Source organism: Ammospiza nelsoni, chromosome 5 (genome assembly GCF_027579445.1).
Source record: "Ammospiza nelsoni isolate bAmmNel1 chromosome 5, bAmmNel1.pri, whole genome shotgun sequence".
Taxonomy (NCBI): domain Eukaryota; kingdom Metazoa; phylum Chordata; class Aves; order Passeriformes; family Passerellidae; genus Ammospiza; species Ammospiza nelsoni.
Genome location: NC_080637.1, coordinates 19,973,090 through 19,986,587, shown reverse-complemented (window position 1 = coordinate 19,986,587; position 13,498 = coordinate 19,973,090). Strand labels below are relative to the sequence as shown.

Below are 13,498 nucleotides of genomic sequence, written 5' to 3'. Positions count from 1 at the left end.
GCCGCCGCGCCCCGGCCACCTCCCTGCCCGCCAGAGCGGCCGCTGCCCGGCAGCACCTCCGGGCCGGCACCTGGCGGGGCAGGGCCGGGTGCGTGCCGAGGGCGAACAGCGAGGCGACACGGCCGCGCCGCTCGCGGCCCCCTCCCCTCCTGCGGGGCACCGGGAGAACCGCGGCAGCCCCCATCCGCTTCCCCTTGCACGCGCCCACCACGACCGGGGTCGGCCCCAGCACGGCCCCGCCGCCCCCCGGCCCGGAGGGACTCGGCAGCGCGGCCGCCCCCCGTCCCCGCTGACCTGCCGTGCTGGGCGATGGGAGCGGCGGACCCGCCGCTGGCCGGGGCGCTGCGGGCGGAGCGGGCGCGGGGCGCGTTAGCCGGACAACGTGCTGCACGAGTCAGCGCGGGGCGGGGCCACCGCGGGGCACCCTGGGCGCTGTAGTCCTCCTCCACTCCCGGTCGCGCGGTAGCGGGCGGCAGCGGACTACAGCTCCCAGCGCGCCAGGGCAGCCGGGGCCCCCGCCGCCGGCCCCTCCTCCCTCGCTCGCCCCGCGTGGCTCCTCCGCCGGCGGCCGCTCCGCTGCGGGCCGGAGCTGCGCGGCCCCGTGTCCGGGCCGGGCCCAGCGGCCGCTCGGATCCGTGCCGGCGGAGGGACCGCCAGGGGCTCTCCGGATTTCTGCGGGAGCCCCGGAGCGGAGCGGGCGGGGTGCCATCAACGGGTGCCTTCAGCTTCCGTGTGGGGCGGGGGCCCCTCTGGCAGGAATTGGCCACGTCTCTCTCTGAGGCTGCTTCTCTCTGTACTGGGGATCAACCCTGCGGCCGCGCCGGCCGCTCTCGGCCCAGCCCGGCTCGGTGCAGGCGGTCCGGCTAGGCAGCGACCTTCAAGCCCTGGCCTGGGAGCCCGCAGCGCTGCCCAGGTGTCCGTGCCTGCTGGGGCCGTCCTTGGAGCCCTGGGCATGAAATGTGTGCGGCTGTAAGGAGTAAGGGAGAGCCCTCAGGGGTGGGACTGCAGGGGTGTCCATGTGAAAACACGCCTGGGGTCTGGGGCTGAAATCGCAGGGATATCACTCTCCAAACGACGTCATCTCTGAATTCACCCATTACTTCCTCGATGTGCAGCCCTGCTGGCCACTGCTGTTCTGGCCCTTCGCTTTCTCTCTTGCAATGAGTCTTTCCTGCTGGAAGAGTTAAATGTTTCTCCCACAAAACATGAATAATCTGTGTTACGCCACCTCTCTAAGTACAAGGGGCATTTGGTGATACTCCAAATTACTAGGCTGACACATAAAAATATTTTACTGATCAAGAAAATATTTGTTTTCAGAAAGATGTGTCAAGAGCTGATTATAACAACTGGTTGTGTCCTGGAATTGTCTCTATCCTTTTCCTGTTTCTCTGTTCTGTTTCTGATAAGTCACAGTTCAGTGACAGTATGGCTCAACACCCATTTAGTCTGAGCACACATTTGTTGTCTAAATACAGTTTTATTTGAACGGATGTGAAGGTTTGTTTTCTTTTTTTTTCTTACTTCACACCCTGAGTTAGTTAAGGATTAGGCTGAGCTTTGCAACTATGTGGTATGTGGAAATCAAGTCCAGACATGTTGAGACAGTTGGGAGTTTTACTTCCTGTTTCAACTTGCTATAAAAGCCCAGACCAGGCATTTCACGTGTGAATGAATCAAATAAGGTGCAAGCTACACAGACCTTCAGTTCTGAGGAAGAACCATCCAATGTCTGACATAAAAGGAAAAAAAAATCACTTTGGGCATTTTAATCCAGAGCTGTACACTGATTCCAAAGACTTTTTTTTTTCCCCACAACTGGTGAGTGAAGGCCACCAAGAAAGATGGGACACTCTGTTAGATCAGAACAAGTTGATTGATGCTTTTGAGGAGCGTGCCTGATGGCTTTATTGGCATCCAAGGACATCAGCCCCAGATGCAGCTGCTCCCCCTGACACCACAGCTCCTTGCTTCTGAGTCTGCTTCTAATCCCACCTTTTCCAGCCATCAGCCTTGCCCAGCCACAGGCTTTCTGTGGTGCCAGATCTTCCCCAGGCCTGTCCTGTAGCAGGTAAAGCCCTGTGAACATTGGCTAAGCAGCACGAGAGGCCCTTATGCTTCGCAGCCTGAATATCAAGTTGCAGTAGGGTCCCTTACACTGCTGATCACAGATTTTATCCTCAGATTTGCTCAGCTATCAGTGTGTGCCAGGCTTAGACTCAAGCCCCAGCTATTTGCAGTGTCATGTGTTTGGTTCAAGCTGATACTGATACTGAGTGACAGCTCAGTATTTTTTTGACTGCAGCTCCTCCTACTACCCCACCAATGGTGTTTTGTTCAAACTCTGTGAGCCCCTTGACAGAATCTCTTCCCAAGCTTCCCAGATGCAAAAGTTCAATGATTCTTTGGTCAGAGCATGGGAGCACTGCCTTAGCCTGCAGGAAATGCCTCACCTGATCTGATCTGATTGACAAGCCCTGTGCTTTTGGGAATAGTGAACCTTTGCTGGCCTGATTTTATTTTAGCTTGTGATGCTGCACCCTGATTATGTCAACAGTGTCGGTACTTTTGTGTATACTTCAGGCAGCGTTTCCTTTGCTGGCTCAGCAAGAGCTGTGCTGGCTGAACATGCCTTTACAAGGATTAAAGTAAGATGCAAGTCTCTACTGACACGAAACAATGTGGCTGGAGATTCTGCCTGTGCCTTTTCAGCTTTGCTTGTGGTGCACAGCACCTCTGAAAGTGGAGAGGGAGCGCTGAAATGGGAGGAAGTTTATCAAAAGCAAGGACCTCTGCCAGCAGGAGGTCAGAGAGGTTCCCTTGAGCCAGGACTGTGCCAGGGATCCCTCTGACAACTGCGGTGTCTCTGCAAGAGCCTGCATGACTGTAAATTGTGTTCTGCTCTGAGTAATGAATGAGAGAGTTGTGGTAATTTAATACTCCATTAATTAGCAATTGCAAGATGAGTCACTTGTGTCTTCTGAGAAGCCTAATGTGACATGTAAATCGTGTTCTTAACATTTAATACATTGAATATCTTCTTTAAATGTTACTGTTGATGTGCGATTGTTTTGAGATCAATGGCAAATACCAGTAGTGAAGAGAGGGCTGGTAGAGATTCCCAGATTTCTTCATTCTTTCAATTCTACTTAAAATGCACTTATTTTTTATACTGAAACTGATCCTCATGGAATGGTTACCAGCCACAGCACGGTATATCTGAAGTAAGTTTGTTGTGTAAGGAGCCAGAAAGGCTCCTCATGAACATGCCACTGTTCTTATGCATAAGAATTTCCAGCAATTTTTGGGATTTCCAGGACTAGGAACGAGGAGGGGAAGTTAAGTGCACTTCTGCCTGCCCTCCCTTCCTCTCTTTCCTTCTTTTCTTCCCTCCCTTCTGCCTTCATCTTCCATCCACTCTGCCTTCTTCTTTCTCTTTCTTAACAAGTTATTTTTACATAAGGTTTCTGAAGAATTGAAAGGAGTAACGGTGACATCTGCCAGAAGAGCTGGATTGTCTTCAGTGATCTCTAGTGTGTAGCAAATAGAGACCCAGTGCAACATTTGAATCAGCGCCTGAGCAGATTGCCAGGGAAGGTTCCAGGCTGTTTCCTGGATGGCCATATGTCTGTCCAGATCACGACAGGTTTTTAAGAACTGGTAATAAAGAAAAAATCACCACTACCACACAAAACAAAAAACCTTGAGCATTAGAAACGTTATTCAAGCATCTGACCTAAACTGGTGTTTGCCTGTATTCGAGCCCAGTAGCTGATGCTCTGTGGGACTGGAGGACAACTTTCCCTTTGTAGCAGCCTTCAGCTGTTTAAACATTGTCACGCCTTCTCTTGCCTTCTCCAGATTAGTGAGCCTTAAGATTTTCTCCGTGAGTCCCATCCTCATGGATACTTGGCTGGGGTCGGTACTGCACACTGCCTGGAAAACTCACCTGGACCCAGCACTGCTGAGCGCTCCCCAGATCAGCAGGATCCTTCCCCGCCACCTCCGGCGTTTCCAGCCTGGGAGCAAGGCGGGGGTGCCGTGACCATGGCTCGTCGGGATACCGGCGGGAGCGTGTCACGGGCGCGCTGGGGCAGCGGCGGGGAGGAGAGGGTGGGGAGCAGAGGGAAGGGAACAGAGGGAAGGGAAGGGAACAGAAGGAAGGGAACAGAGGGAAGGGAAGGGAGCAGGGGGCGGGGACACGGCGGGGCTGGGCCCGGCCGGTCCCGCGGGGCTGCGCCGCCCCCTGGCGGCCGCGCTCCGTCAGCGCCCCTCGGGGATGCTGCGGCCCCCAGAGCCGCCCCAGCCCCGCACCCTCCCTCAGTCTTCTTTGCTGGGAGACACCATGCATCTCCGACTGCGAAGCAGAAGACGACAGGTAGAGTGACTAGCAGCTTCGCGGAATTTCTTTGACCGTCCTCCCTGGAGGAGATGCGTGGTTCCGTCATTTCGAGCTCACTCGCTGCATGTTACGGCTCAGAAAAGCCCCCGAGGGCCACCTCCAGCGTGCTTCACTCCCTCGGATCGGGAGTATGGTCTGAATTCACGTTGCTCCTAAACAGCGTCATCTAAAATGCTAAGAGGGAAGTTAGAGAGCGCTTCTCTGCGCCCAGGAGGGATACGGCTGTTGTGTCACTCGGGAAGCACAGGGATGGCTGCCTGCCATGTCAGGAGTGCCACCCAGACCCAGTGCCACCCAGACCCAGTGCCCTCCGTGCACCGGTGTATCTGCTCCTGCGGCTGGGAAGGTCTAGGAGATGTTCCTCCTACACTGCCTCTGCGATGGAGCTGCTGTATGTGGCTAGAGTTGGCTCCAACAAAGCTGATTTGGTAAATCAGAAGAACCCAACCACACACAGGACTACTTCAACTGTCTCTAGACTTTACAGTTTTCCCTTAAAACTTGTGTGAGGTGTGGGGACAGTTCATCATGAGTGGTTGCTGTGAAGGGAAGCTGATGACTGTGAGCAAGGCTTCAATAGCCCGGGTCCAGCCCTAGCTTCTGTGCTGGTGACTGCAGCATGGGCACAGGCTGCTGTGCAGTCCACAGCGAGCATGAGGAGGAGGATGGTGCTGATGGCAGAAGGGGTGGAAAGGCTCCAGCTCCTTTGTTCTTCCTCTGCATCATCCCCACCCCCTGCTCTCCCTCTTTCCATTAGATTTGTAGCAGACCTGCAGAGCACAGTGCATTGCAGAGGCATTCCTAGCGCTTGTGGGTAACACAGCTTTGATACAGAAGCTGCATCGGCACAGAGCTCTTTGTGAGATCGTTCTTGTGGGAGGCATGTGGAGAAACATGGCATTGCTGTGACAGCAAGGTGGGTGTGAGACACTGGCTCTGGGCTTTCCTTGTCCATGAGGCAAATTAGCCACTGCTTCTCTACAGGAAAGGCTGGAAAAGAAGGCAAAACAGATTGTACACAGATGTACCTCTGTGAGGAAGCTGAGGATTGCACAAATTAATCTTTCTGTTCACCAGAGGTAAACACAAGTCTCACAACAAAACCTAACCCCCATAAGCTTTGGAAGACAAGGAGACACAACAGAGCTATTATATGTGGTCTTGTTCCTACACATGAACAATTAAATTGCACGGTGCTGCCTTCAACTAATAACAGACTGGATTAGAGCTACAGAGCAGAAAATCTGGGCTAATGCCAGTTTGCAATCCATAATGCACACTTGTCTGCCTCAGATTTGGAAGCTGTATGGCATTACGGGAGGCTTTGGTTGTAATCCCTGCAAATAAGTAAACAAATGAGTTGAAGATAAAGACCAGTTAATGAAGCACTGAAAATCACTGCTTATGTCAATGTGACATGTGGACACAATAAATAGAATGAGGGGTCCAGATACTTGGTTAAAGTTGTACTGAAAACCCTGGTTTGGCAATGGGATTTTTTTCTCTTAAATTCCTCTATTCTCAAAACCCTTGGGGCATACATATACAGTAACAGCTTCTCCTACAACAAATTGAACTAGGGATTGAAAGAGCTGGGTGCTTTCTGCTCTCCACTGATTCCCCAGGGGATCTTTCTAAGCAAAGAACAGCAAGTTAATTTGAGCAGGTGGTGCAAACATTTTCCCACATACTGCATCCATATGTGGAATCAGTGAAAGTGCTGTAATCAACTTGCCCACTCATCAGCTCCCCTATTTGCATGAGCTGTAAGACTCCTTATGTTCACTTGCATTCACTTGAGGACATTCATTTGAGGACTTGCACAACTGAAGTCTCTGGCAAAGTTCTCTCTTGCTTCAGTGGCTACAGGACCTGGCCACTGGCTCCAGGAGCTTGCTGTGAGTGGCTAAAGATGGAAAGCCTCAACACCATTAGTATTGTATTAGTTCAATTATGTAATTCAATTAAAAGATAAATCAACCCTGTTACATGATTACAATCCCTTTCTTACTAATATCTAGAAATACTGTGATTCACAAACCCCAGCTGCTTTTACCTTCATAGATTAGATGAAGAAAGTGCTTAACACATGAAAGGTCCCTTCATAATGCCTTTCTCCTGAAAAAATAATTAAGTTGCTAATAAAATCATTAGGGCACCGTATTGTTACATTATGTTCATGTGTACATGTTTCAGTAGTAGGTAGTAGTTGTACAATGCAGAATCAGAACCTAAAATCCAAAATTATACCTACTACATATCAGAATATTCAATTGCCTCTCAAGGATTTGAGTCAAAAAGTCAATTCCCGTGCCTGTGTCCTCTAATGGACCTTGAAACAAAGAGGTGGGATTTCCAAGAAATTAAATATGTTCAAACTTTCTGCAAAAAATCCTGGGCCATACACCTAAAGATAAGAGTGAAGAGAAGGAAGGAAACATCCTCAAGATTTCTAAGAAGGTGGACAACTTACTGCTGAAATGCAGACAAGTTTGAAAAGGACTCTATTAGGAAGAAAAATGAAGAATAAAATTACCTCATGATTGGAGGTACACAGTTTGTGGTAATTGGGAGTGCAGCTGTGGCAGAGCCCCATCCCTGATGCGCTACAGCTGTGAAAGGCAGGTGAGCAGCATTGACAGCAATGAGACATGGAGTGCCCACAGTGCACTGACCAACACCAAAGGACACACAGGTGTAATGCAGGAAGACTATAAAATATTGGGCTAAAGAACAAGGACAGCAGACACTTGAAGCCTTCTGCTGTGATGTTGCTCTGTATGGGCAGATGCTGAAAGCTTTCTGATGAGGTATAGTGTTACTTTGTATGGGTGAATGCTTAAAGCCCTCTGAAATTGCATGGTGATACTCTGTGTACTGTGGCTGTCTCAACTGTGGCACGTGCTGTGACACATGGTCACAGTGAACAGCTTCTGCTCACCTGCCCTTGTGGCCCTGGTGGAGCAGTTTAAAGAGTTATTGCCCTTCAATCAGAGTTTAGTGCCCCTAGTGAACTTGAGAGGGATTATGCAAATCAATCCTACCTGCCATGACAGTTGCCTAGAAGCACTCTTGTAATCTGTCCCTCCATCTCTGGTGAGAATATAGGAATTAACAGCAATAACTTCCCAAGCTACTTGCTTAAGGGCTACCAGTGCCCTGCAACAAAATTTCTCCATCTGAAAACCTGAATAGTTCCCAGACAGGTTACTGCTTAAATTGGTTGCTTTTCTTGAGAAAAGAAATCCAAACTACAACAGTATAAAATCATACTGTTCATGTATTATGGACACATCCAGCTGTGTGTGCTGGGCATTTTGTCCAGAAGGATACTGTGAGAGACTATTGAAAGCTTTGCCAAAATAAAGAGAATCCCACATCTGCTGTCTTCCCTTGGTCAGCTAGATGGGTGACTTTGTCATAAAGGAAAATTAAGTTAGTTAAGCAGGATTTTCCCCTCACGATCCCATGAAGATCATAACTTTAAAAGTACATGAAAAATGTGTCACAAAAATAAAAGAATAAAGTTTTCAGCAATTCTTCCTATGGGAAACTGTAAGAAAACTTCTTGTAGTTCTCATGTTTCTGCAATGCTGATTAATGCTTTACTGTCTACAGACAAGCTATAGAATTAATAATGTAACAGGCATTTTTAATACAAAATTATGGTAAGAATACTTAAGATTTTATCTTCTTAAGAGAACAAAACAAGATCCTTCATATCTGAGTATCAGAGAAGGACTGCAGGCTGACAAATGATTGTCCTGACTAAAGCAATGAAGCCAGTGTGGGGTGTTGTTTGCACACAGGCTGTTTCCTTTGAATAAGCCTTTCCTGACCTTTACAGCAGGCAAGAGCAATGCTTGCTTGAGGACAGCACAAGGAAATTGCTTCATGTGAGCAATTCAAGGAAGCTGTAAAAGAACATGGATCCAGGCCCCAAGGCTTGGAAAAACCCCTGCTGTTGTACTGTTGTTGTGTTACAGAAAAACCATAACCAGTCACCTCAGCAAGGACATGGGTTTGAGTGACCCCAGGATAAGTGTGCTGCTCTTTCACCAGCCCACACACTGTGTGTGGTCACCTTGTCCTCTCCTGTGATGGCAAGATCTGCCAAAACACAGAGGCACGGCAGAGACAAAGAGGATATGTGTGCAGGTAGGAATCAGCAGGTACCTGCCTTTGCACTGGACATCTGTTTTCTGCTAAATGCTTCAGCTGTGCAATTATCCATGAGATTTCCCAGTCCCTCACCCAGGGACATAGAAAGCATGAACCTTGCTGGTAACCAAATATTCCTTTTCCCCATTAACCTTGTGCCAAGCACCAGTAGGAAGCAAGGGATTACTGATAGGTATTTTTTGATAAAAGCACATTATAGGCAATATATAGATCACCTCTATACATCAGGTTGTGTGCATTATATCTTTTTTATATAATCAGTACTGACAGCTGTTCATTCCATAAAGCTACACTTAGAATATCACTAGAAAGTCTACTGTCCATTGATTACATAACAAAATAAAATACATGGTGTATTGGGGTCTGTTTTATGCATCCAGAGGAACAGTCTTCTCCCTTGCATCAGCATTTATGAACTGGAAGCCCCCACTATTGTGATAAAATTAAACAGAGAAGTGGTTGTTCTATGCAATGTGATACCCCAGTTTACTCTGTTTTGGATTGGCTACTCCACATTTAGTATCATGGCATTTGTTTAAGATGAGACAGGAAAAGGGGCTATAAAGAAATAAGGTCATTAACTTTCAAACCCGCAAAGGTGATACAAAATTACACCAACCAAGTGAAGAGTGGAAGAAATCTTTCTTGCTGCAGATCTTGTAAATCTCAAGTATGGAAATCTGTATTGATAAGTGTTATATGAATGATGACTTGCAAGTACACTGAACTGCTGTCACTATGCACATGACACAGATCCCACATGTGAAATGTTTAATACCCTCAGCTCCTAATACAACACGTGGGAACAGAGAATTAGTAGAAATATGTTCAAATATTTTAAAATTAAGTGTAAAATTTGCCAATGTTTAATCTTATCTTGTTCTCCCATTGCTCCCTGAAAAGTTTAAAGATTTACTTTTTTTTTATTCCTTTGACATGGTATTTTGACACATTACCACCAACCTAGCCTGCATGCTATTTGGATATACTAGTGTTGAAATGTATCTGATGTCTAGCATATAATAACTTTCTGTGGGGTCAGTGGAAAGTGCAATGAATTTTGCCTTGAGAGACTTGCTCAAGGCATGGATCATATTTTCCTCTAGTTACAGTGAAGGTACAGCTAAAATTAAATTTTGTGCTCTATTTTAAGGTTAAAAAACACATTAGAAGTAAATCATTAATTCAAAGAATCTCCGATCATTGCTATTAATAGCAAACTGATATATAGCAGAGATTACACACCTGAGTTCCTAAAATAAACTTGTTGTGAAAAAAATAGTGCTTGTGCTAGTACGGTTGGTAAAGTACCATAGTACATTCCAAGAATCAGTAGGCTGAGTTCTTCCTCAGGATCATAGCTGCTGCAGGTGGAGACACCTGCTCAGCTGTGCAAGCTGGTAGGAACCCCACACAGATGCCTCTCTGCTCTGCCCAGGCTGCACCTCTGAGTCTGCTGATGAGCAGAAGCAGTTTATCCAATATTTCCTCTTGGACAAAGGGTTTGTGATGGGGCAAGTAATACGTGGTGTTTCATAATCTATTAATTTTCCCTGAAGAGACCTGGAGTTGGAATTGAGTTCTGTTATGAAATGTTGACATATTTCCTTCCCAGAATGAATGGAAAGATTAAGGGGAAATTCTCTTTCCCCAAGTTTATCTTTTCTTGTTCAACCTGGACTTGCACCACATCCATTCTGCACAGCCCTGGGAGTCTGTAAAACTATGACTTCTGTTTCATCTGATTAAACTTAAAGATAACTTTCAGTTTTAGATAAAAATAATTTCAATAGGAATTAGGTATCTTACACTGAAACACTGCTTTTTCTATTAACACTTCTGTTGAACTCAAATGGACTTGAATTTAGGGTGTAAGAAATCACTCAACATGACGAAGCACTGCAATATCAGACTTTACTATAGGAGACCCTTTTGTTTTGTACTTACAGGGATCCCATCCAGTTGGCATCTTGTCCATGGGAGGAGCTCTTAAGCATATTGCCAGACAATGAACTACCAATAATAAATAGTTACAAGACCAATGGTACACTAGTATAACACCAGCAGAACCTATGCCGGCATCATAGGACTTCTAGTTTTCCCCAAGGTAAATATACAGGTACTTTATGAGCTCTGCTATCACTCTGTAAATTATGACATGAAAATCTCATTCAAGTGTCTGAGGAAAATTTGAGAAAACTTGACAACATTAAACCAATACTTTTTAAAGCTACTCTTGCTACCCATATTTTTGTGGTAGAGCTCCTAACTACCTGATCTGGCTCTTTGTGCCAGTACTGCCACTCATTCTTCTAGCCAGAGGTACCTTAAATAGTCATGAACTGAGGACCACAAAAAGGCTCAGTTTCCTTGAAAAGCCATGAAGAATCCCTGCATTGTTATTCCCCTCTGTAACAGAGTGATGGGAAATAGTCGCTTCAGATTTTCAAGTGTAAACTCCAGAAAAAAAAAAAAAAATCACAGGAAATCAAGAGGATCACTTTAAATCAAAATCATCATGCATCTGCCAGGAAGAAGATGTAACACTTAAGATATTATTACCAAACCAAAAGAGTAAGGAAACAGGAAAATTCATGCTTCAAGCAGACAGCTTTTCCTTGCCAAATAGTATTGCAGAGCACTGCCTAATTAGGCATCTCCCATCACCCACATGTCCTTCAGATGCACAGTTTGGCAGGCAGCTTCTTGCATCACTAAGCACCAGTTTTCTCTAGGATATATTAGTTTGCATTTTCCAGGGTCAATCTCAGTGTATTTCATACCCAAGTTTGTAACCACTCTTTGAAAATCAGTAGTGCTGCTCTTAGTGGGGTTGGCGCATCTGAATCCTCCCTTCTTATGTTATTTCCACAACACTTTGCTTTCCAAAACAACATGGAATGGGACATCTCTTTCATCAGATTGTCAGTCCACATATCACATGTAATGCAATAAAAATTTATTCATTGTATGATTTCATGAGATTCTTTAACTGTTTTCTTCCTAAGTGTCAATACAATTTATGATTTGGCCAATGTCTGAAAAATCAAGGTGTTCTAGTAGATTTATTTTTCAGACACTGAAGCTGTTTCACCATTTCTTATACACTCAGGGAGTCAAATCCAACCTCCTTTACTTACGCAAACAGTTCCAGGAGCATGGATTATGAGAATGGACAGAATTTAAGGCCTCTAATAAAGAACAAGTGATTTTTCAGTTATGATTATGCTAAATTATTGGTTTGACGCCTTTAATTTTCTGGTTGTGCATTAAACCTGTGCATTAAGATGTCACACATAAAGCACTTCCTTTCCCTCCCTAAATCTGTTACAGAAAGAAATCAAGAAAATGTGACCACTGAAACACAAGTAAACCTCAGAATTCAGTCCCAAAAGGGTTTGATAAAGATGTCAACCACAACAACCTGCTTTTTTGGTGTGACTGTTGCACATACAAATTAACCCCTGGAGATGCTAATTCTACCTCTGACTGAGACACTGTCTCTTTTACAGTTTCCTACTAATTTTGTTTAACCTGGCTTGTAGGAGTAGCTTACCTTTTGCTCTTTTGCAATGAGACTACATTGATGATGGAATCTCTCCTTGTAGCACGCTGGGTCACTAGTTACATAACAGTACCTTGCTGTGGTTTAATGTCTTCTCAGCGGGTCAGTGTTATCATGGGCTAAATCAAATTAATATTTAACAGGGCCAGGCCACACTGAAAATAGTTTTTAGCAGGGAAATTCTAAACTGAGTCACTGACTGAATGTGTAGTTAGTTAATATTCAGGTACAGATTTATGCTTATTTGTACAAAAGGTCCTAATAGTACAGCTTGATGCAGTAAAAGAAATAAAACCAAAACCTCACGTTATGCTTCCTGTGGGTTATCTATGTATTAAGTATTACTCCTAGTGCTTATAGAAGTTTAGTCCCTTGCCTAGGGTAAACCTGGGCTGCAGTATATGCCATTAAAGTTTAACACTGAGCTTTCCTGTTTCAGAATGTTTTCAGCTGAGAGTCCGTGTCACAGACACGTTTTATGAAAAATCCTTTCCTTAGGATTTGTTCTCCTGAGAAGCTGAGAGGCCTCAGAAACAAAATGTAAGCAATGGTTAACTGCTGCTGTGGAACGCAACAGGTGCATCTGTGATTGGTCTCATGTGGTTGTTTCTAATTAATGGCCAATCACAGTCCAGCTGTCCGGACTGTCACGGGCAGTCACAAGCCTTTGTTATCATTCCTTTTCTATTCTTAGCTAGCCTTCTGATAAAATCCTTTCTTCTATTCTTTTAGTATAGTTTTAATATAATATATATAATAAAATAATAAATCAAGCCTCCTGAAACATGGAGTCAACATTCTCGTCTCTTCCCTCATCACGGGACCCCTGCGAACACCACCACAGGTCTGCAGTGCTGCGGGCAGGGGCAACTCCCAGTCGCACCCGTTCACTTCGCCCGGGGAGGGGAGAGCGGAGCCCGGGGCCGGCGGCCGGGCAGCTGCTCGAGCCCCGCGCCGAGCCCCGCAGCGCGGCCGAGCGCCCCGGCCCGCCCCGGGCCGCGCCCTCAAAAGGGGCCGGGGCGGAGGAGCTGTGGCAGTGCCACCGGGCCGCGCCTTCAAAAGGGGCCGGGGCGGAGGAGCTGTGGCAGTGCCACCGGGCCGCGCCCCCAAAAGGGGCCGGGGCGGAGGAGCTGTGGCAGTGCCACCGGGCCGCGCCCTCAAAAGGGGCAGGGGGCGGGGGAGCGGTGGCACTGGCACCTGCTGCGGCGGGACTGGCCCCGGGCCGCACCGACCGACGGCTGCTCGGGGAGCCGCACCTCGGACAGCGCCGAGGCGCCCGTGCTGCGCAGCGCCCGGCGGCACCGACGGCCGCGGGAGGCCCTCACCGTGACCGCCACCGCCCTCCCCAC

The 13,498-nt window shown here is 47.0% G+C and overlaps 1 protein-coding gene across 1 annotated transcript in view; it reads right to left on the bottom strand.

The window, feature by feature from the left end:
- TRABD (TraB domain containing) overlaps positions 1-353 on the bottom strand; it is a 31,111-nt gene extending 30,758 nt beyond the window's left edge. Inside the window, exon 1 of the mRNA XM_059472887.1 lies at positions 295-353. The gene's annotated coding sequence lies outside the window, so the exon portion shown is untranslated. The remainder of the gene's footprint in view (positions 1-294) is intronic.
- Positions 354-13,498: the final 13,145 nt, after the last annotated feature.